Genomic DNA, 22,738 nt, shown 5'->3' with positions numbered 1-22,738 from the left:
TTTTTTATTCTCAAGTGAGTGTTTTTCTAGTTATTGATTTGTTAATGTTTTAGCTTAATTATATTATGTCATTAGATATAGTCAATGCAGTACAAATTATTTAAAATCTGTTTAGACTTCATTTGCCATTCTTTAGTAACATGAGAAAAATTTCTATTAGCTGTTGCCATGGAGTTCACTTAGATCAAGCTTTTAAATTTTACATTCAATGTACAAGGCCCTGGATTCAACTCTAAGAAACACACACACACACACACACACACACACACACACACACACACACTTTCATATCATTTACCTTCCAATTGATTTTTCTTTTGCTTAGCATATTTATTGCTATACTATAAGCATGTTTTAAAACCATATTGTAAAGTCAGGCTTATCACATTTTTCTTACAGCTCTCTCTGTTGTGTTTTATTTATTCTGAAGAAGCATTGTATATGCATGCAAATTCAGGTGTGTTAAATCTTCTTAGCAAATGAAACTTTTATCAATATGTGGGGACCCTTTTAATCACTAGTACTGCTTTCTGTTTCAAAAATCTATTTAATAAGGTGAGACCAATCAAGCCATATCAGCCTCATCTTCAGTTAAGTGTCTAACTGGAATATCTCTAATCCTTCTGTGTGTTTTAATCTGATTACTTTCTGTTTTATACACAATATAGACATAAACTATTTTGGGTCAGCAAATTGGCTCAGGCAGTAATGGCACTTGTTGCCAAGTCTTGGAACAAGATCCTTGGTACACACATGGTGTAAGAAAACTGACTTCTGCAAGTTTTCCTCTGCTCTGCCTCTATGAGTGTATGCGTGTACATGCATGTGCACACATACAATTACACATATGAAATTAGACCCACACAACCACAAACCCACAGACACACACCACAAAAAGAAAATTTTAGAAGGGAACAGTTTGTATTCTTGCAGCTTTGTTATTTTGAGCAGATAATTTGTCCATTTTATATTTATGGGGATAATTGTTAACATTGGAGTTATTCTGTTATTTTATTTTGTGTTTTTTTTTCTTAGGGTTGCCTTTTACTTTGCCTTCTACTGGTTTATTGGTGGCAGGGCCACACTATGCAGCCTTTGCTAGCTGTAAGCCTGTGCAGTACAGGCTGACCCTAAACTCACCGAAATTCAACTGTCTCTGTCTCTCTGGTACAACACTGTGCCCGTCTCCTTATATTTTCTTGCCTTCTTTTGGGCTGATTGGCTTTCCCCCTAAATTTATTCACTGTTTTTAAATAGTATGGAAAGTATGTGTTACCTTAAAATTTTTGTCTTTTTAACAGAAAAAAAATTGAACAAAATGTATAAGGTATCTAGCCAAGTAATTAATGGAATTTAAGACTGTAATATTCATCTTCTTCTTGGTCGAAGATCATTATTGTTCAATGCTTTTCTTTAATATTCTAAACTTGACATCATCATTATTATCATTATTATCATTATTTGTGCATTATTCAATTGGCTTTATCTACCCGTTAATATGTCTATTTTTCAGTCCTGAAAAACACTAAGTTTCCGTAAGTGTAGATATAAAGTGTCTCCCACAAGGTCACGGTGACACTATTTTAGGAAGTTGAGGACCCCCAATGAGATAGGACCTAGCTGGAGAAAAAATGGGTGTTGGGGGCAGACTTTGAGCTTTGCAGCCTGGCATCCACATTCTCTCCTGGTCTCGCTTCCTGACCCGCTGAGATGAGAGCAAGAACACCTGCCTGATCCTGTCCCCATCCTGATGGGCTATAACCTCCAACCATGGACAAGATAAATCCATCCCCTCTTAAATTGCCTCCTGTCAGACATTTGTCTACAGCTGCAAAAACAAGTAAAGCATCATCTTTTGGATACTGCCTCTCCTTCCAGGGCACATGTGTTGAACGATAGCAGAAGACAAGAAAAACTTGCAGGGAAAAAAAAAGTGTAGTATCTAAGCCAGGTCTGGCACCTGTTGTCTTCTCAGCAAGGGGCAAGGACTTCTGATTTCCAAGGCAGCTGCTCAGCCTTGGGCTGTGCAAAGCGAGGTTGCTTCTGAGTTAAAAAGACACTGGTAGGGTCCGGCTCCCTGTCTCAGTAGGAAAACTCTAAGCAAAATGATCAGAGAAGAGTTGTGAGAGCCTGGGAACTGCCTACAGGGAAACTCAGCCTGGCCCTCCAGCTTGCCCACGTGTGTCCCTGTGGGTCTTAGCTTTATATGCTCCTCAAGCCTTGCTGGATCTTTCAATTGCCCAACCAATGAGAGCCCGGGTGGCTTTCAGTCTCTGCAAGCAGGAACGCTGACTACAGTACCCAAGCCTTCTTGAATGGTGCCCTGAGATGATCTGTTGGACTCGTGGGTCTCCTAAAGCAAGATGCAATGGTAAGAAATGGAAGTGCAAACAGACAAATAGGAAAACACCTTCCCAGCCCCAAGCAAACTGGAAAGCCAGGTTATGGGGCAGGGCATGTGTGGGCAATGACACGTATTTTGTTAATTGCAGAGGGAGCTCCTGGCTTGCTTCACGTTACCCCTTTTGTAAGGGTAGTCATCTCCTCTCCCTGTCATGTCCATGAGCCAGCCCCCTGGCTATATAATTATTGCACATATCAAGTTTTTGCATTTTGTTTGACTCTAAGTGGATGGGATTTTTAAAGGGAGCTGGCATTTATTGAATATTTTACAATGTGCGGTCTCTTTGTGTACACGCAACCTCATTATTTCATCTACACGGCAGCCACAAAGAAAACAGAGTGACAAACCCCATTTCACAAATGAGGAAGCCGAGGTTCAGAGAACAGACGTGACTTAGGGGCCAAAGTTTTGAGTCCGGGTCAGTTAAACCAAAATATCATATTTGCTCTCTGATCAATGAATGCTGAAGTAGACAAGTCATTAGAAAGTGTTCCAGAAGTGAATGGTGCCAAGCACCCACCCAAGACTAAGCATTGCATTTTAGGGGTACCAGTCATGGCTCCAAAATCACCAGGTAGGAAGTTTGAAATCAAAGGGGGACCATTCTTCTCCCATTGTTCTTGAGGGAAGTTGGGTAAAGAATAGACCTAGTCTCTAGAAAACAGCAGACCAAATAAGGAGTTGAAAACAACAGACACGCAGAGGTCAAATGTCACCATAAGTGAATGAAACTTGCTAAATGCATGAGCACATTTAGATCCTGGGTGTCACCTGCGGGTCAAGGCCCAGCTACCAGGCATATCTGTCAGTTTGCCTCTATCCACTAGTGCCTTGTGGGAAATCAAGCTGGCCAGGTATCATCTTCTGATTTCTCTAGGGTTCCGAAGTCTGGAGTTTTGAGTGACATCTACAGATTTTTTGCCACATTGCCTGTCACTACTCAGAATGTATTTTTCTGATAGGCGGCAGTCCCACTTTGATTTTTCTTGTCCTTCCTAGCTGGGCCACAGACAGGCAGGGTGCAGAGGGAGGAGGGCAATCCAGACTCACGTTCCAAAGGAGACACAGCATCTCCGACTGGAGATTCTGTTTGAATACTGGCTTGAGGTGCAGGGACCAGCTCAAAAAGAGTTTTCTAACATCGGCTCAAATTACAGGGTTCATGAATACAGACTTAGAAAAAGGACTGAGTTTACGTTTGTCATGTTGCCTACGATGGTGGCTGTGGGCATTGTATTTTGAGGGCATGGTTCCTGGAAGACAAAAAAAGCTTATTGTTGCTTGACATTTTATGAAATTGGTCCCAGAAGCTGCAAACTTTCCTCGTGCTGGTATGAACATTGCAGAGTCTTCACCAAGATGCAAATCAAACACAGCTCTCTCAGGAAGGTGGCCCCATTATCGTCTCCAGCAACCTTCCTCCCCACATCTGCCTCCTTCTCTCTCTCTCTCTCTCTCTCTCTCTCTCTCTCTCTCTCTCTCTGTCTCTCTGTCTCTCTGTCTCTCTCTCTCTCTCTCTCTCTCTCTCTCTCTCTCACACACACACACACACACACACACACACACACACACATATACACACATCTCCTAAAGGCCAGGCCTAAAGAAAGGACACTTGCAGAAGTCAGGTACCAGGGAATTATGGACAACTCTAGTTTCAGAAGGTCTTGCTTTTCTAGAATCTTCTCCCCAGGAGTCGGCACCTCATCCTATTTACTTGGAGACTTAGCCACATTTCTTCCTTTGGAAGATGAGTGGACTTGGCTGAGTAGAAACTTGAAATGTGTGGCTTGTGTCCACCTCTGGTTTGGTCCCTCGTCTCTCAGAACAGGCACATCACAGGCTGGGCCTAGTCCTTCTGCCTTACTCCTAGAATGAGCTGTCACCTGGAACACAGAGACTGGTCACATGAGCACAGATCCAGTGCATATAACCTTGGCATCTGGGAGTTGTAACTCTGAGCTGGCTGACACACCCCGCTTTGCCACTGCTGGGCTGTGTGGTTCAACCCTGGCAGTCACTGGTGCGTGCTGTGGAATCGGTCCTGTCTATAAATTGGAAACCAAAGAAGAATAAGTTTCTACCATAGGGAGATCTCAGTGTAGTGGGGTCAAAAGGTGGGTTAAAGGCCATATTGGAGCCAGCCTGGGTGTCAGGTGGATGACTCAGCCAGGAAAGTCAAGAGGCCTTCCTTGAAGTGCTCAATGTGGGTGCCTTTCTAGGAAGTCACTCTATTAAACTCTCAGGGACAAAACACAAAGCAAAAACAAAACCTGGGAGAGGATGTTTTTTTCCTTCAGAAGGAATAGCTCAGACGGCCCTGAGACCCTGCTCCCTACCATCTATGCACCAGCCTCACAAAGAAAGCACAGACTCCGGTGACCAGCCAATAATCACTGCTAGTTTTTGCCTTGAGTTGTTCGGACCTCCAAAGGAACCCCTGTGAATTACTGTGCTTTGGAAACCTACAGAGCAGAAATGGACAGCCCTTGGGGTGGGCCAGTTTGCGGAGGCGCCATCCTCACCGGTGTTCCTCGGCATCAGGACCAGCAGCGGGGAGAGCCTGGGGGTCCCCACTACCGCATCGGCATCGCGGTCTGCAGAGAATGAGGGACTCGGAACGAATAATCTGCTTGTGTTCTCACGTTTGTCAGACCAAATGAAGAGCTCGCTCATCTGAACAGAACGGATCGCCAGAGCTAATCCCAGAGTCGGCCCGGAGTAAGTGAAGAATAAGACAAAGGGATGCGGAAGAGCCGCTGCCGGGAAATATATCGGTTCTCAGCACAGATGAGAGCAGGGTGAAATAAGAAGCAGGCTGAGCGAGGTTCCAAGTGCCGGATCCCACAGCTAAATCCCAATCAGTGTCAAGACACTTCATTACAGGCCTCTCTGTGCCCGGCCGTGCTTTGTTTTGTTTCTGTGCTTTCGGTTTGTTTGCTTAGTTGTAACCAAGACAGAGGATTCTGGCCGTAACGACCCTAACAAGCTTCCTGATTTCTGTTCCTGCCATAACTGACTACTAAGAGCAGGGCTTGTCCCCTGATTGATTCCTGCAGAGTGCCTAGTGCACATTGCTCTAGGCCCCCCAGGGACAAGGCAGTGATGAGGCAGCTTCTGTTTCATGGGTACCCGTTTCTCTAAAGTCCTCGGCTCGCCTCCGTTGATGCTAGTATCGATCAATATCCCCAGCGAGGCAATAGCCAAAGCCCCGCCCTGCCCCCAGCCCCTGGGTTCTTTCATGTTCCCCTCACATGTGTACATGTGCTCCCTCATTAGAGCTGAACTACAACTGTGCAAAGCAAGGACACTGCAGCCCAGATCCAAGAGGTTTCCTTATAGCAAAGGGACATTAGGGCTCATTGCTGCCCTGGTCCCTTGAGTCTCATCCATTTTCAGTTGAGTGTCTCCTGACCTTGTCTGGAAGGCAACGTCTCTGTGGAATGTGCAGCACACTTCTGACAGAGTCCCTTCTTGGATCTTGCCACACGGCACAACACTGTACAATTTTGAGGACACTGCGGTAAGTGAAATAAGCCAGCCACGGAAGGACAAGTATTGTATAGGTGCCTGTCGTGCAGAAGCAGAAGGCAAAATGGTAGGTGCCGGGGGCCGGATGAAGGCGGAGCATAGGAGGTGTCGTTCAACAGATATAAAGATCAGTCACGTGAGAGGGAGTTCTAGAATTCTACCCTTTAGCATTGTGCGTGCGGACGAGTCTATACTGCCAGTGCACGAAGGTGTCTACAGCGATTGCTCTCAAGTTGTATCATGATACAGTAATAACAATAGGAATAGGGCTGGAGAGATGACTCCATGGTTAAAAGCACACTGGATGGATGCTCTTCCAAAGGACCTGAGTTCAGTTCCCTGTACCCACATGGCAGCTTACAACCATATGCAACTCCAGTTCCAGACGATATGACACCCACTTCTGGCCTCCTCGGGCTCCAAGACTACAACTGATACACAGACATACATGCAGGACACACACACACACACACACACACACACACACACACACACACACACATCAAAACCACAAAACAATCACCACAGAACAGCAGCAATAACAGTTTCTTGTCTTGTCCTGTGAGATGGACCCGTGGTCCAAGTGGCTAGAGGAAAGAGGAGGAAAAGCCTCCAGGCTCCTCCCATCCTTATATTGTCAGGTGAGGTTTCTTACTCAGCAAACAAGCACTTCCTGACCACAGACTCTGCCCCAGCTGCTCTCATAGGCACCTGGGAAGCAGCGGCATATCTACTAGTTAGGGTTTCTGTCTCTGCGGAGACTAGATGCTCCTGACAGCATCAAAAAAGTAAACAGACATCCAAACACTCATTGTGGGACCAAGACGAGGTTCTGGGGGAAAGAGATGGGGTGATTTTTATGGGACCTTTGGTTTTAAATACGGTGCCTCTAGGAGATAGTCGTATTTGAACTGAAACCTGGGGGATGAAAATAAGCAAGAGTCGGGAGAGGGGAAGATCTCACACAGAGGAAAGGTCAGACATGAAAAGTAAGACGGTGGAGAGGCTGGTTATGGTCAGTGACCAGAGACGAGGTCAGCGTGAAAAGGACATGTAAGCAAGAACAGTATTCTAGACTGGGATTGGAGACGCAGGCCAGGTAAGTAAATCTCAGATTTTGTGAGGCACATGAACACCTCGGCCATGCCCTGTAAGCATAAAACATGTGCTGCCCATCAGTTCTGTTTTTAAGGTGGTTGTTCCAGCTAATGGATTGAGAACTGATTGTCGGGAAAAGAAGACACCCAAAGAGGATTCTGGAAACTGCTAGGGATGGCAAAGATGACCAGGCTTGTACTAATGGAGTGGCAGTGGATATCTGAGGTCACTCTTGGAAGTGGAACCTACCGGACTTGACAGTGGTTTGCATATGCAAGGTAAGGGATAACAAAACTTCCTTGCATTTAGGCCCAAGAAACCCAGTAACTGAAGATGACATTTCAAAATCACAGAAAAGTGAGAGGAACAGATCTTGGGCCCACGGGGACTGGAAATTCAAGTGGGAGTAATTGTTTTTCTGTACCTGGAACTTGGTGAACAGGCTTCAAGGCCACAGTGTGACACACCAGCAAGAAAGGACAGGGGTGCAAGTGGCCGAGTATTGTAAGAAATACACTTCTCTGTGAACAAGAAAAAAATTTAAGAATAAGTAGAATTAAAAAATAAGTTGTTGGGTTTTTTGTTGTTGTTGTTGTTTTTTTTTTTTTTGCAGATGGTGTTTTCTTTTCTTGAAATAGCCACTATCTTCCCACACCTGAGGAAACTGTTTTTTCCACAGAAGACAGAGAAACCATGAGGATAGGGCTTAAAAGCCTGTTCTTCGTTATTTTCATCCTCCCACTACTGGGATAACCCTGCCATCCAGGAAGGGCGAGGCTTCCAGGCACCAGAGTGGGAGCAAGTGACATAAACTGGGGACTCATGACATTGCTTCCAGGTTAACCCCCACCCCTACCATGATTTGGGGCTTATGTGTCAGAAGAACACTCAATACAATCATTATCAAGCTGCGTGTGGACATCTTACTGTCAACGCGAGCAACCTGATGGTCAAACCAGAAGCCAGCAAAACACATCCCCAAGGTCACAACCAGATCGACTTCCTGTCTTCTCTCTTCATCCTGTTCTACTAAGATACGAGGAGAGGATTTCCAACTCCACTCTTTTGCCATCAGAAAGCCTCCTGCCACTGTAGAGCTCCCTGCAGCTATGCCTCCCCGCCCCCCGCAATAGACTGCATCTCCTAAAACTGAAAGCCAAAATAAACCCTTTCTTCCTCAGTTGGCTTTCGTCAGGTATTTTTGCTGAAGCAAGGAAAAACCAATGCAGCATCCTAGGACAGAACACTTCCTGTCACTCCAGGACACAGTAGGTTGTAGGAATGACCCCAAGAAAACAACACCAAATAAGTTATCCTGGGAATAGCCACATAGCCAGGAAGATAGTTTGAGTTATGGAAGACTCTGCTTGATCACCAAGCCATCCTGGTACTGCCAGACACCCCCAGAGTCATGGAACCCCACATCAAGGTGATCGGGACATATCCGTGCTTCACCCTTTCCCTCTGTGTCATTGTATTTCCATCCTTGCCCTGTTTGTCTCATGTTAAGGCTCCTCCTAGAGAATTTTGGAGGTTTAAAAAATATTTATTATTCTCTCTCTCTCTCTCTCTCTCTCTCTCTCTCTCTCTCTGTGTGTGTGTGTGTGTGTGTGTGTGTGTGTGTGTGTGTGTGTGCGTGCGCGTGCACATGAGTGCAGGTCCATAAGGAAGCCAGCGAGTGCTTCCCTTGAGCTGGGAGTTACAGGTGGTTGCCATCCGCATGATGTGAGGTCTGGAAACTGAACTCAGGCCATCTGCAACTCTAAATCTGTGAGTTGTTCATCTGTGATAACACTGTCCTCTGGCTAGACCAAATCCGAGGCCACCAGGAAGTCTGTAGCTTGCCCATCCCTTAGATCAGGTGCTGTTCTGAGATCCACCCACTGAGATCTTACTAAGTATTTCACAACAGCCTCTGGGGATGGACTCCATCTGTCCGGTTCCAAGACTGTGCACGCTCTGTGTTTGATGACTATGACATAGGCATCACTTCCTGTACCGAAGCCAGAACAGTGTTCGGTGCACCGCGCATTAAGATGTGGGGCCAGCTTTGACACACAGACCTGTCTCACAGACTGCATCATCTGTCATCAGCTAACTGTCCCCTCTTTGGTGACTAAGCTTCTCACTGAGGCAGAGGTGACTGCCTGGGAAAGTTTCTCACATCTCCTTTGCTGCAGAGACTGCCTGTCCCACTGACATCCCTTCCCAGTGGAGTGCTGCTTTGCTCACAGCATCACTACTAACTTGATTTCTCCACAAAGATCGCAGGCTCCTCAGAGAGATCTGTCCTCCTCAACTCCACAGTCCCCAGCGAAATAGGGAAAAATGCAGTCCTTTGGTTCGTTTAGATTTTTGCAGATGTCGGGTGTTGAGCGAGGGACGCTCAATGCTGACAGATGACACAGTTTTACATCCCACCTACGCATTTGACATTGTGCAGATGTAGGCATCTGGAATAGGAGATTGATTTGTTTTATTAATGAAAAAGTCGTGCGACAACAGTGGGGAGACCTGATGAGCCTCGTACGATCCCTATGCTGCAGAAAAACAGCCTGCGAAGTTCCTTCGCGTTCATCCTCCGCACAGCACGGCCAGCCTGTCTTCTGCTGCTATAATAATAAATGCCTGAGGCAGAGTCATTCATAGGAAAGGTATACTTATTTTTGGCACATTTGCTTTGAGGCTGGCCAGTCCATGAGCACGGCCCCACCGTGGCTCCGTGGGCTTCTGGTGAGAGACTTATGGTAACATTGTGGTGTGGTGGGGAAGCAGAACACATGTGGCTGTGTGGAAAAGATGAGGATGCTAGGGCCAGAGGAGAATCTCAGGTCCTGTCTGCCTCTCTGTTTTTCTTTTAAGGCAGTGTCACAAGCCTCAAACTTGCCATGCGGGCTAGATCCCCAGGAATCCACCTGTCTCCACTTCCCCGGCATGGCGATTACAAGTACCACACAGTTCTACTGAAAAAGTCACGTTTATTTGTGTGTGTGCATGTGTGTGTGTGTGTGTGTGTGTGTGTGTGTGTGTGTGTGTGTGTGTGTGTGTCTAACGGTAAGTGTACATGTGTAGAGCCCTGAGGAAAACCTTAGGGAGTCAGCTCTCTCCTTCTACCATGGAAGGACCCTAACTCAGTTTGTCAGGCTTGTGGCTAGTGCCTTTCCCCACTGACTCATCCATCTTTCTATCCCACAGGTGGTCTCTTTTAAAAATGTAGGTTCTGGGGATCGAATCTAGGTCCCCACAAAGGCACTTCACCAACTGAGCTACCTCCTAAGAAACTCCTTCTTTAACAGTACAGTCTCCCAGAGGCCAGTGTCACCCCATCGTTAACCCTCCCTCATGACCTAGTCTCCCCTTCCCCACCAGCTGTCTACATTGCTACACTGAGGACTAAGCTTCAACATGAGGTTTAGATGGGGGAGAACCACAGCCAAGCCACAGCAGAGCCACAGAAACCTGATTGTAAATGTGATGCTCCCGTGGCCTGCTCATGGGTTCCCTTCACCTACTATGTCATCATACGTGTTCTCCCTGTTTCCACATTATCCTTAGAGCTATTGCTCTCAATGACTTCCTTCAAATAGGCCTTTGGAGTGGCCATGTCTTTTCTTGACTCTATATATGAGCAGCCTTTAGCTAGCTGGCTTCATTCAGAACCTCAGAGTTCAGTGAGCTGGGCAAGTTAGTATTTGAATCCCCCTCAGCCTCAGTTCATCCATCTGTGGATAGGTAGAAATCACTCATATGGCTGCATCTCATAAGGCTAATGAGGTAATATTATGCAAAGTGTCGGCCAGGGAAAGCAGTTATTCTGGGGTCCCGCTGCCCATGCCTCAGCGGCTTCGAAAGCACAGGTTGATTTGTTCCTGATGTCATACGTGTATCATATGGTGACTATGGGTAGGGAAGGGGTCGTGGGGGCATGCCTCCAATTGTTGCAGCCTCTGAGGGTCTGGAAGGGTCAAAGCAATTCCCCTTTATAAAGTATTTGACAGCATTATGCAGCCACACCCCCTGACAAAGGGAACCTGGTACAATTTGGCCTGCTATTCCAGAGAGGTGGGATCAGATAAAACTATGGGACTCCGTGTGACTATCATTATTTCTACAACATACACAGTGGTGGCTCAGATTCCAGGAGGGGTTGGTAATAAGGACCGCTGAGTGAAACAAACCCACAGAGTCGCAGGCTCTTTCAGTGGTGTGGCATTTGCATATAACCTATGCCTAACCCTTTTACCCTTCACATGGCCTTCAGATCACTCAGAATACCGAAACAATGGAAATGCTGCGCGGACTGCAGTGATGTCTTAACGGGAGATAAGAGAGTCCAAGTGTTGTTAATGAATCTGCCCAGTGAAGCTGTTACACTGTGGCTGCAAAGCCCCAAGTCCCAGTGGATTGAACAGCACAGGACTGTTCTTCCTTGTGCTAAATGCATTTTCAGATAAAAAAAAAATCTGGAATGTTCTTGATTGTGCTTGATTGGATTTATGGATGTGGATCTCATAGATAAACTAAGAGGTGGTTGTTATCAAAATGGCATGATCATTTCAAATAAAGTTCTTGCGGGGCGTGGTGGCGCATGACTTTCATCCCAGCACTCGGGAGGCAGAGGCAGGTGGATCTCTGTGAGTTTGAGACCAGCCTGGTCTACAAAGTGAGTCTAGGATGGCCAAGGCTACACAAAGAAACCCTGTCTCGAAAAAACAAATGAACAAACAACACCACCACCAACAGAAAGTTCTTAGTACAGTGCCTGCCTCAGTGCGGTGTGAACAGGGAAGAAAAAATGATGTCAGTATCAGGGTTACCGATCCTCTTATTTAGATTTCTCAACTCTTTTGTTGTTGTAGGTGGCTTTTGGATAGATGTGGGGCCAGTAAGCTGTGTGACCTGGGGAGCTGGCCGGGAGCAAGAGTGAGGTCAAGGCATGTCCAAACCCTTGAAATCTCATCTTGAGACCAACAGGAGTAGGACCACCCCATCTCTGTTCTGGGCCCGCATATCCTGGCACATGTAGCCTTTACCTCTGATACCCTTGAGGTGGTCACGTAGACTTGTGGCCAGGCTACAGGTTAAACCTCCCTTCTCCTTATAAGGTCCTGTCAAGCAAGCGCCTGTAATTCCTCGTCATGCAAATAAAGCATTTCAAGCACTTTGGCCCTGGCCAATAATGTACACTCACCCCAAAAGCCTCTACCAGCTCCCCAAAGGTTTGGATAACCTCTGCATCCCCCCCCACTTAAACAAACTGCTTAATGAAACTTGCCTCCTGAGAAGTCTGTTTTCTTGTCTCAAGCAACCGCAGCCTGAGGTCTCCATCATCCCCCGACTATTTCTGCCTCGCCATTAAGGGAAGGGGAACAGAGTCGGGGGTACACAGATAAATATTTTAATGATGAAGTTTTTGCCTCTGGTATTTCCTAATGATTATTTTTTCGACGGCAGAATTAAGTGCATAGACTTTGAAATCGGACAGAGGAAGATTCAAATCCTGGGTGGTGGGCTGGAGAGATGGTTTAGTGGGTAAGAGAACTTTTTGGCACGAGAGCGAAGACCCGATTTCAAATCCCCCAGAGCTGACGGAAAAAGCTGGGCATGGCCATCTGTTTGCCTGTAATCCTAGCTCTAGCTAGGGGGCTTGCTAGCCTGGGGCTTGCTGATTGCTAGCCTAGCTCCAGGTTCAGTGAGAGACCCTATCTAAAGAGGATGAGACAGAAAACAATAGCACAGGACAAGTGATATCCTTTAGTGAATGTGTATATTGACATATGCACATATTCCTTACTGGATGAAGAACCATGTTGGAAGTTTCACCTTTGCTGGCAAAGACTTCTAAGTTATGTTGTTTAATGCACCTTGCCTTTGTGGTCTGTCATCGCCTTTCTGTCCTGGCATGGTAGTGTAGACAAGCTACCCTTGGTGTGTGACTGATGTGTGGCCTTGGCCTTAATGAATTCTGAGTCACCTGGTGGTGTCACTTCCAAGAGCTGATGTGACGTGTTTTAGTTGAAATGGAAATGGCGTTCACATGTTATATAGCCTGTGATGTCACAGGCTAGCTCTAGACCTAGGCTCTAACCTGAGACTGCTTAGGGCTTGTGTAGTTTGCCTTAAAAGTAGCTTTGTTTCTGACTTCTCTCCCTGTGCCCACCCCTAAGTATTAGACTCCACTATGTGCAGGATAAACTAGAGATTCTTCTTCCCAAGTGAAGTCAAAACTGCTTCGTGACTTGTGATAAGTGCAGTTGAACTGGAAAGCAGAAGGTCTGAGCACTAGTCTATTAAGTATTTAGATCAAGGACTTGCAACCCTCCATGGCTATCAAGAATCACCTGGGGTGGGGAAAGATGAAAACATTGATGTCTGACGCCCACCCCTAGAGACTGTGATTTAATTGGTCTGGACTGTGGGCTGGCCGTTGGGAGGGCTGAATGCTCCCCAGATGATTCTAATAGCAAAACACAGCGCTGTTGACTAGACTGATGGTCCTCAAGCCTGAGGGGGTTGCTGCCAAAATCCCTTGGAGAGCCTATTAAAACTGACTGTAGGGACCCTCCTCTAGGGCTGCTGACTCCATGTTCAACAGATGTAGGGGGGCCCTGGGAGTTGACAGCCTCAAATGTTTATTGCTGCTGTGGCTGTGGCTGCTGCTGGTGGTGCAGGGTACCCACAGTGAGAGCCACTAAGGGTCTGGTCACCTTGTGCTCTGTATACCTGTACTCTCATGAAAGGCTACAGGAAAGAGCAGTTAAAGCAGCCCCTTGAGAAGCAGTGGGCCAGACAGAATGTTCTTTCACAGCCTTCCCAAGTCACTGTTGTGGCATCATGTTCATTTGGCTTTTTGAGACAGGGTCTCACTTTGTAGCATAGGCTGGCCTTGAACCTATAATCCTTGCACCTCAGCATCTTGCATCCTGGGATTATATATGTATGCCACCACGTCTGGCAAGCTCTCATGTTTTTTTCAATTTAGGAGCCGGCAGCTGCTGAAGCACTTGGTTGGGATCTAAAGCGCCGGCCCTTCATCTTGTGGCCTGGAGACATCCATCTCTCTCCTTCCGTCCCCTCCATTAGCGCTGTTATTTGCTGCAATTTTTCCTGGCTGCAGGAGTTACAAAGTGCTGACTCTGTAGCTGCACTCAGTTCGTGAAGCTTCCGGGACGGAGAGGAGGGATCCTTGGGTCTCTGTCTCAGGTGACTAGATCCTGGGGATCGGGGGTGGGGGGTGGGGGTGGGGACACGACTGTGCAGAGGCAGCCCTGGGGTGCATGTGGAACAGGAGCAGCTGGGTATCAGTCTGAGTCCAAACATCCTATGTGAAACCAGATGGCCCTCAGGTGCCTGGGCAGCTCTGAGGAGATGGCCTGTGTGGTGGGGAACCGTACGGGAATATGTGTTGGTGTGTTATCTGAATGGCTGGCTTAAACAGCCTGTGGCAGAACGAGAAGGTAATTTACTCACTTTGAACTGACTGAGGGAAAGCACTCAGTTCTACACACCTTCTGCTTTGGCAGAACAAAGTTTCTCGCAATTGTCAACAAAACAATAGTAGCTAACAGCAGCAACCACCACAAGAATAATAGTAACATGAGCAACCCAGCCAAACAGAGCACTGACCAAGGCAGCCCGAGGCAGGCTCAGAAGCCCATCCTTTCCATGTAATGAGTCACCCATGCAGGGGGGATGCTCTTATCACCACTGGATAGATGAGCAAGCTGAGGTGTGAGGTCAGGTGGCTTGTTCTGTGTTACCTGGTTCACAGGCCCGAGTTAGTTCTTAGTGCATGGGGGTGGGGCGTGGGGGAGATCACCTGGTGATGATGGCTCAGGGGAAGGAGGCTGACTGTTCCCAAAGTCTATAGTTAGGTCCTGCGGGCTGAGAGCTCCTTCCTGACCCGGGCAAAACTAGGTCAAGTGTGCTCACTGAATAGCACTCCCTCTGGGGCTCCTTGCACAGTGACGCCTGGGTCCTTTAAGCAAAGGAGTGACTCTCCCCATCTTTGGTCTCTGCATCCACATGCCCACCCCCCCCCCCAGCCCCAGTACTCTTATAATGGCAAAGCCCCTCCCCCATCAAGCATCATTCCCAAGGCAGCCCCTCCTTCCCGCCTCTCAGACACCCCAGACAGGTCCCCTTAAGGAACCTAATGGCTGCCTGGCTGAAAGGAGACACCAGCTATACTTGCTTCTTCTAAACTTCCAGTCACCTCAATCACAAACACACACACACTCTCTCTCTCTCTCTCTCTCTCTCTCTCTCTCTCTCTCTCTCTCTCTCCTCCTTTCTTCTCACCAGTCACCATGCCTGTGCCCACGCAATACCGGGAGAAAATAAAGACCAGGAAGTTGGTTGAGCCAAGGTCTAGTCCAGCCCTGGCAAGAGTCAAATGTGAAACTGTTAATAATGGTTACAAGCAGTAGCCTTGGCATCAGACAGACCTGGCTGGTAGCCTCACTGTGTTTCAGTCTCCAGTCATCAACCTGTAAGCTGGCGGGGGCGGGGGGGGGGGGCAAAGGTGGGGGGTGGGCGTCATCCATTTTGATTTGTTCTTGTCACTGAGAGGAACCAGTAGCTGTCGGCCAGGGCTAGGCACACAGTCTGGCACAGAAAAGGAGATTCAATCAATGCCAGAGAGAGCAACTGCTGTTCGGATGACTCCCTTCCCTGGCCTCAGTTTCCCGGGAGATGGGGCTGCTTGGTTTCGGAGACCTTTCCAGCTCCGACATCCTCTGACTCATGGGTACCACTGACTCATCCCCGTTCCTGCTCCCTTATCCTCACTCGCCGTGGATACAATGTACCTTCCTTCCCTTTGTCCTCAGACCATTGCCCCATCATCTCTGCCCTGGATGAGGGGTGTCGGATATTTCAAGCCAGTCAGGCCCCCTTTTGTGCCACCGTCTCTTTGAGTCAGACTGCCTCAGGTTTCTGAGGCACCCGAAGAGTAGGGAGTAGATATGAATAACCATTACATTGGGGAGGGCTTTTTCTTCTCTCTCTCTCTCTCTCTCTCTCTCTCTCTCTCTGACTGATGACAGCTAAATTACTGCTAAATATAGGCCCTGAATTTGCATGAATCTGCAGCTTGCCACAGCCAGGCTGGGGGTTTTATTGACAGCTGAGGCACTGGAGGCAGGCAGGCACCTGCTCCTACACCTCTTCCCCCGGGAAGCACGCCCCTCCCTCACCTCCTCTCCAAGCCGTGCACTCCTCTCTCCAAGCCTCGGCTTCTCTTGGTTTTGATGAAAGAGGCCCAGGTTGTGTGTTCGAGTCCTCCGTCTTCTCTTTAGCTCTGTGATCCTGAGCAAGCTCCCTCAGGGATCTCTCGTCCCCCTTCCAGCCTCAGTTTCCTCGCTGGTTCAGTGGGGACACAGAACATAGAATGGCTGATCTCATCTCACATTAGCACAAGTTCTGGGCTGAGCTGTCCCAAGTTTCTGACTTGTCACACTAATGTGTGGAAGAGTTTGTCCTTAGGTTATTGGTTTCGAACCCTGAGTGGTGGGATCACACCATGATCAACCTCAGGGAGGGAGAAATGAGGCAGCTTTCTTTATTGCCTAGGCCCTCCTTTTCCAAGAAGCCCAAACATGCCTTGATGTAACGATGAGGGGCCCCCTTTATGGCTCCCACCAGCACTACAGACTTGGGTAACAGTGTTTATTGAGTATTTACACGCTGTAGGCGTATCTCTGCATGACTTCACACGGGGTGAGCTAATACCCTCAAGGAGCCCATGAAGTAGGTACTGTTTGTAAGCTGCAGACAGCTTGAGATACTCGCCCAAGGCTACAAAGGCTAACTCTCAGAGCTGAGATTCGAACCCAGATGGCTGGGCTCGGCCATAGCTGGGATTTGATATTTATGTTCATGTGTTCAGGCTTATACTATGGCAGGGGGGAAAATGACAACTTGAACTTCACACAGGACTCAGGAAGCACAGGAGACACACCTGCAACTGAAGGGAAGTTGGAATACTCTGAGGAAAAAAGGATGGATGGCATGGGGGCATATGCCAAGGGCGTCTTCACCATTCCCGCAGTAGGTATTAGGTATTAAGACAGAGTGCATCCAACTCAGGCTGTCTGACAAATATGCCAGGGACTCAGTGTCTTAAACAGCTTATGTTCATTTTCCAATATTCCAGAGACTTAGAAGTCCACCATTAAGGTACCAAGAAGGTAAAGCTTTGATTGGAGTCTTGACATCTTGGCCGGCAGAAGTCACCATAGTACAGTGTGTTCACATGACCTCAGTGTGTGTGTGTGTGTGTGTGTGTGTGTGTGTGTGTAGAGGTGGATGGTGGGAGAAAGAGAGGAGTGTCTCTATAAGGACACTAATTCCATCACCAGGACCTAACCCTTATGATCTTATTAACCCTAATTAGACCCCAATGGCTCCATCTTTAAATATGCTTACATTAGATATTAGGGTATCAATATATGAACTGGGCTTGGATAGAGTCCTCAGCTCATAGCCACTGCTAGGTGCCCTTTCCAAAGCAGATGTCCACTAACTAGCTTGTTTCTCTCCTTCTCTAACCATTGATTCAATTATTTATTTTTGACCTGGAATATGAGGCTAAGCTCAAGACACCATAGTCTACTCAGGAAGAGGAGACAAGGAACAGTTAAGTCACGACTCGCAGTAGCATTTGTTCAAGGGCCAAGTGCCTGGGCTCATTCAGGGCTGTGCCAGATGGAACAGCAGGTCCAGCTTCTCCTGTCAATCACGGCTGCCAATCTGCTGAACTTCCTGGTCTTTCCTAGGCTGAGCATGCAGCATGGCAGATCACAGTTAACTTGGGGACAGGATTTTGGACATCCTGGGCTAGACCATTTAAGGATAGAAACATCTCAGCTGGCAGAAGCAGTTTTGGAGAAGAGATGATTTTTTTTCTGGGGTTGGGGAAAACTGGACTAAATGTGGATGAGGATCTGGCTCAAAGACTGTGACATCATCGGTAGATATTTAGGGAGAGATTCTAGCAAAGGGAGACGGTGCTCATGGAAGGGGAGACAGCACGCAGAGATCAGGTCGGGCCAGCCTGTCTCCAGGGTGTCAGCTGGCAGAGTGATGGCTGAGCTGGTATTCCAGTGAGGGCTAGGCAGAGACAACTCTACGGAGGCAGGGACACTAGTGTTAAGAATCAGCGGATTGGAAGGCCCGATTGCCATGTGGAGGAAGGAAGCCAGAACAAGGGTGGAAATGTGTTCCAGCTGCCTGGCGCTCATGCTGCCCAGTGAGAGAATGCGCGGAGCAAGCTGGCTGGCAAGAGAGCCAACAAGAGCTGAGTCTACGTCCCTGCCAAGGAGCGTGGTTGTTGTGGTTACGGAAATGCCATGTGAAAGGCCATAAAACAAGATGTCCCTGTGGTGTGACAGGAGGTGCCAATTCTGTGCAAATGACAAGGGAGGGGGGGGGCAGATTGACACCACGACCTGGCTCTCAGAGCCCTGTTTGAATTCTAGACCTACGTGACTGTGATCTTGGGCAATGACCATAACCCTCCATATGCTGCTTCCTCTTCGCCTGGTTACAAAAGACCATCAAGGATTACAGGACCTTTAGACGCAAAGTACTCACGGCAGCCCCACAGAGAGAGGGTGTTGCACAGCTGCTTCTTCCAGATGGAGACAGTCCCTTGTGGGAGGAGGGGGAGGCTCTTGAAATTCCCAAGAAAATGATGGGACTCCTGAGGCTTCTCCTCAAGCAGTAAACAATTGCTGGGCAAAAGGATACTTTCCCTCAAGTTGCACAGGTGATGCCAAGGACGTGGTTTCCGCAGACTGTAACTCATGCTGGCGTGGGCTTTACGGTAATGTAGCTGACCCCAGAGTCGTCCCTGCGCCTGGAAGTATCCTCCACTAAACTAGTTGGCTCACCAACTTTAGTGACTTAGATGCAATTGGTTGGGGAGTTGGTGCTGGGTTCTTTACTGGCCAAATGATGGTTTCCAGGAGCCTTCCCAGAAGTCACACAACAGAGGGAGCCCCGAAATCACACAACAGAGGGAGCCCCGAAGCTCTGTGGTTTTGCATCTCTAAGACAAGAGCTGAGGAGACCACTCTGTCCCGTGGGACCTCCTGCTACCAGCAGCTACTCCCAGCTTGGGCAAGATCGGGACCTAAGGAGCAGCTCTCTGATCTTTCCTTTACGGAAGATGACCTGGTGGTCAGCTGCCGAGGTGTACCCTCTAAATCCCAGCTTCCCCTAGTTTCTGATATCCCCCAAGGCCTCTTTAGGGAGGACCCAGCCCATCTTCTTTTCCAGATTTAACTCAGGGAAGAATGTTGGAGCCCCTGATCCTAACCTAGCCCCCTCAGACTACGAAATTGACAGCTGGGCTTGGCTTCTAGAGACGTTTGTCAGGGCTTGCAGAAGGGCTCAAATTCTAGCCCTGGGGGTGCTCCTGGACAGTGGCGATATGCAGACTGCTACTTGCAGAGAAAATCTGAAGAGTCTTGCATTAGACGGAGTCATCACCCAACTCTCTGTGGGTGTCTTCCTCTATGTCATGCTTTTATACCCACCTGTTCCTCCATCTACTCCCTGAGGGGCTTTCTGCTTTCTGTCTGTGTCCTCAAATCCCTCAGCCCTAAGCGAGCCCACCTGCCTCCGGTTCTCCCAGTAGCCATTTCTCATCTCACAAGCATTTTCCTCTGCTCCTCCTGCCATCCCGGACTCTGAACTGATGGAGCAGGTCTGCCTATGCCCCCTCAGAACTTGGAGTCTCTAATCCTTGCTGGCTTCCCTTCACTCTAGCACTGCCTGCTGTAGCTGTCTCTCTGCAGGCTCCAACTCTGTGTCACTGCACCACACTGTCACCTTCTCAGCAGGGCCAGCCACCAGCCAGCCTCTGCTCAGCTGTGTGTGTGTGTGTGTGTGTGTGTGTGTGTGTGTGTGTGTGTGTGTGTGGCGGGGTGGGTGGCGAGTGGGATGCATGCAATGTAGACATCAAACTTGGATTCGAGAAGACTGCATGGTGGTAAGTGCATGCTCAAAGCTTTCCTCAAGTGGTTTATGTCCCGCCAAAATGTCACGGCCCAGTAGATAAGTCTTTTTTTTGGAGACTAGAGAAGTGGATCAATGGCTAAGAGCACTCACTTCTCTTTCAGAAGAATGGAGTTCAGTTCCCGGCGCTTATGCTCTGTGCCTCACAACAACCTGTAACTGCAGTTCCAGGGGAATCTGATGCCATCTTCTGGACTCCAAGGGTACATACACACACACACACACACACACACACACACACACACACACACACACAAAACAATAGTCTTTTGTTGCTGTTTACAGAGCTAAGGGCTGATTGAAATCTGGGCTTTCCATATGCTAAGCAAGCGATCCACAACCGATGGAGCTGCCTGTCTACCTCTGAGAAACCTTCTCAAAATCCAGCTGTGCACACACCTTCTCAAAATCCAGCTGTGCACACACCTTCTCAAAATCCAGCTGTGCACACACCTTCTCAAAATCCAGTTGTATATACCCCTTTGAGGTCAAAGGCAGGATGATGTCCTTCATCACTGTGTCAATTGCTCCTATCCCAGTGCCCAACGCAAGGTTGTTACTCAGTGTGAAGCTGGATGCAGTGGTGCCTACCTGTGACCCCGCCCCCCTCCCCAGCTCTTGGAAGGCCAACGCAGGAGGATGACAAATACAAGGCACTCCTGGACTACATAACAAGCCCATCTCAAAAGCAAAGACTAAAACAAAACAAAGCAGAATATAAGTGGTTGAATAAATGGCCGGTGGATGGTAGGTAACACAAGCTCAGTGGTGAAAGCTTCCTTGCTCATAAGACAACTCACACGCTGGTTTTCCTGTGCAGAGTAAATTCGGGGCCCTCCAGTTCCTCCCCTCTGCTTTGGGTTTGGGTCTGGGAGGCTGGGAATTCAGGGTACAGAATTCATTCTACCCTTTGGGCCCCATTCTAGTTTCACTGCTGCTGCTATGAAAAAAAACAAAAACAAAAACAAAAACAAAATTTCTCTGACCAAAAGCAACATAGGGGAGGAAATGGTTTATTTGGAGTGTAATTCCTGGCTATAATATATCATTAGTGGAAAGTAAAGGCAGGAACCTCAAGGCAGGCCTGATAGCTAATCCACCCAGCATTACCTCTGACCAAGGGACTCACTGCACAGTCTCAGAAGTGGGACAGGAACGGTGGAGGATGCTGCTTGCTGGCTGGCAGCAGGTTCACGCTCAGCTAACTTTTTATAATTCAGGACAACCCCCTCCACTGCCCGCTGCCTAGGGAATGGCGCTGCCCACAGTGGGCTGGGCTCTTTTACGTCACTTAACAAGCAAGACCCATCCCCTGCAGATATATCCACAGGCCAATCTTGTCTAAGCCATTTCTCAATTGAAGCTCTCTCCCCAGGTAATTCTAGCCTGTGTCAAGTTGACAGTTAAAGCTAACGAGGACAGACCCCCCCGAGGCAACTCATCAGTGCTACAGGCATCACCTTTTCACATCTGCCAGTGTCAGGGGTGTTTGTTGTGCCCAGCCAGGATCTCTCCCGCCTCCACACACACCAAGACAAGTTGCTGGAAGAGAGATGCCTTCAGACAGATCAACTTGTTACAGGTCGTTTGTTTCTACAAACGGCCCACAATTCTTTTGTTAGGACAACGGAGATAAAAAACAAACAAAAAAAAACAAAACAAGGAGAGCTGTAGTGATCAGAGAAACTGACTGCCGTAATCTACGCACTAGTAAACTGATACCCGGAGAGAGCTACAGCAGGCCCCGCACCCGGGGCCAGCTCCCACGGGCCCAGGTTACTACTTGTGCACAAGGAATGGTCCTGGGCATCAGCGAAGAGTGATGCTGTCATGGTGTCCAGTGATGCTTTCAGCAAACCCAATCCAGAGTCTGTTGCCGCTGAGTAGCACAGCACAGGGGTCAGAGTCATCGGCTGGGATTGCCTCTTGGGTCCACATCTCAGCTCTGCTGCTTCCTCGATGCCAAGCCCCTTCTCCTACATTTGACTCAGTTTCTTTGTCGGCAGACAAGGCCTACGACAGCCGCCAAAGCCCTGCGTGAGAACTCTGTAACGGATGTGAAGTGTGGTGCCTGGTGTTCACTATGTCATTGTTAGAGGCGATGTTAGCTGATGTTTATTGAGCACAAAGTGTGTGCCAGGCACTGATTTGAGTGCTTTTTAGATATATTAATTCATTTAATCTTCACAGCCACACTTTCCCCTCTTTTACTGTTGCAAAAGCTAAAGTCTTGGAGAGGTTCGGGGCGACTTGCTGGTGACTCAGATTGGAGGCTGGAGGCTGCTACACTTACCACCTGCCACCTCAGGGGTGTTGCATGCTGTAGGCTGTAGTAGTGGCTGCAGAAGCTGTCGGGTTCTGTTGGAGTTGGTGCTGTATCTCAACAAGGCACGAGACCATATGGAGCCATCTCTTTGCAAAGAGCCTAGGCCAGCCTTTGGGATATTGATTTAGCATGTGTAGGGGAGGGGGGAGGGCGGGGAGAGGGAACAAAAATGACCCCTAACAGAGATTTGAACTGCTAAATTTACCATGTCGTAGCCACTGACCACACTCCCAGACTGGTGGCCAGCCAGGAGCACGGATGCTGACACCACCTCCTAGAAGCATCTGGCAGAAGGAATCTGCGATTGCAACCCGCGGTGCTCTAAACTGTTGTTGGGAGGAAAGGAATGAGCAGTA

At 48.2% G+C, this 22,738-nt stretch overlaps 1 long non-coding RNA gene across 2 annotated transcripts; it reads left to right on the top strand.

Moving 5' to 3' along the window:
- Positions 1 to 289: 289 nt before the first annotated feature.
- On the top strand, positions 290 to 8,182 carry LOC311598974. 2 transcript variants are annotated; one of them, XR_014779730.1, is made up of 4 exons: positions 290 to 2,371; positions 5,059 to 5,125; positions 7,128 to 7,311; positions 7,647 to 8,182. It is a non-coding gene; the product is annotated as an uncharacterized lncRNA (long non-coding RNA). The 2 variants fall into 2 exon arrangements; XR_014779731.1 differs by having other exon boundaries at positions 7,115 to 7,311.
- The last annotated feature ends 14,556 nt before the right edge of the window (positions 8,183 to 22,738 follow it).

The sequence above is a fragment of the Acomys minous genome (assembly GCF_964271855.1).
Source record: "Acomys minous genome assembly, chromosome: 6".
In the NCBI taxonomy this organism is placed as follows: Eukaryota; Metazoa; Chordata; class Mammalia; order Rodentia; family Muridae; genus Acomys; species Acomys minous.
The sequence above is the reverse complement of the archived record's forward strand: the minus strand, read 5'-3'. Positions and strand labels throughout refer to the sequence as shown.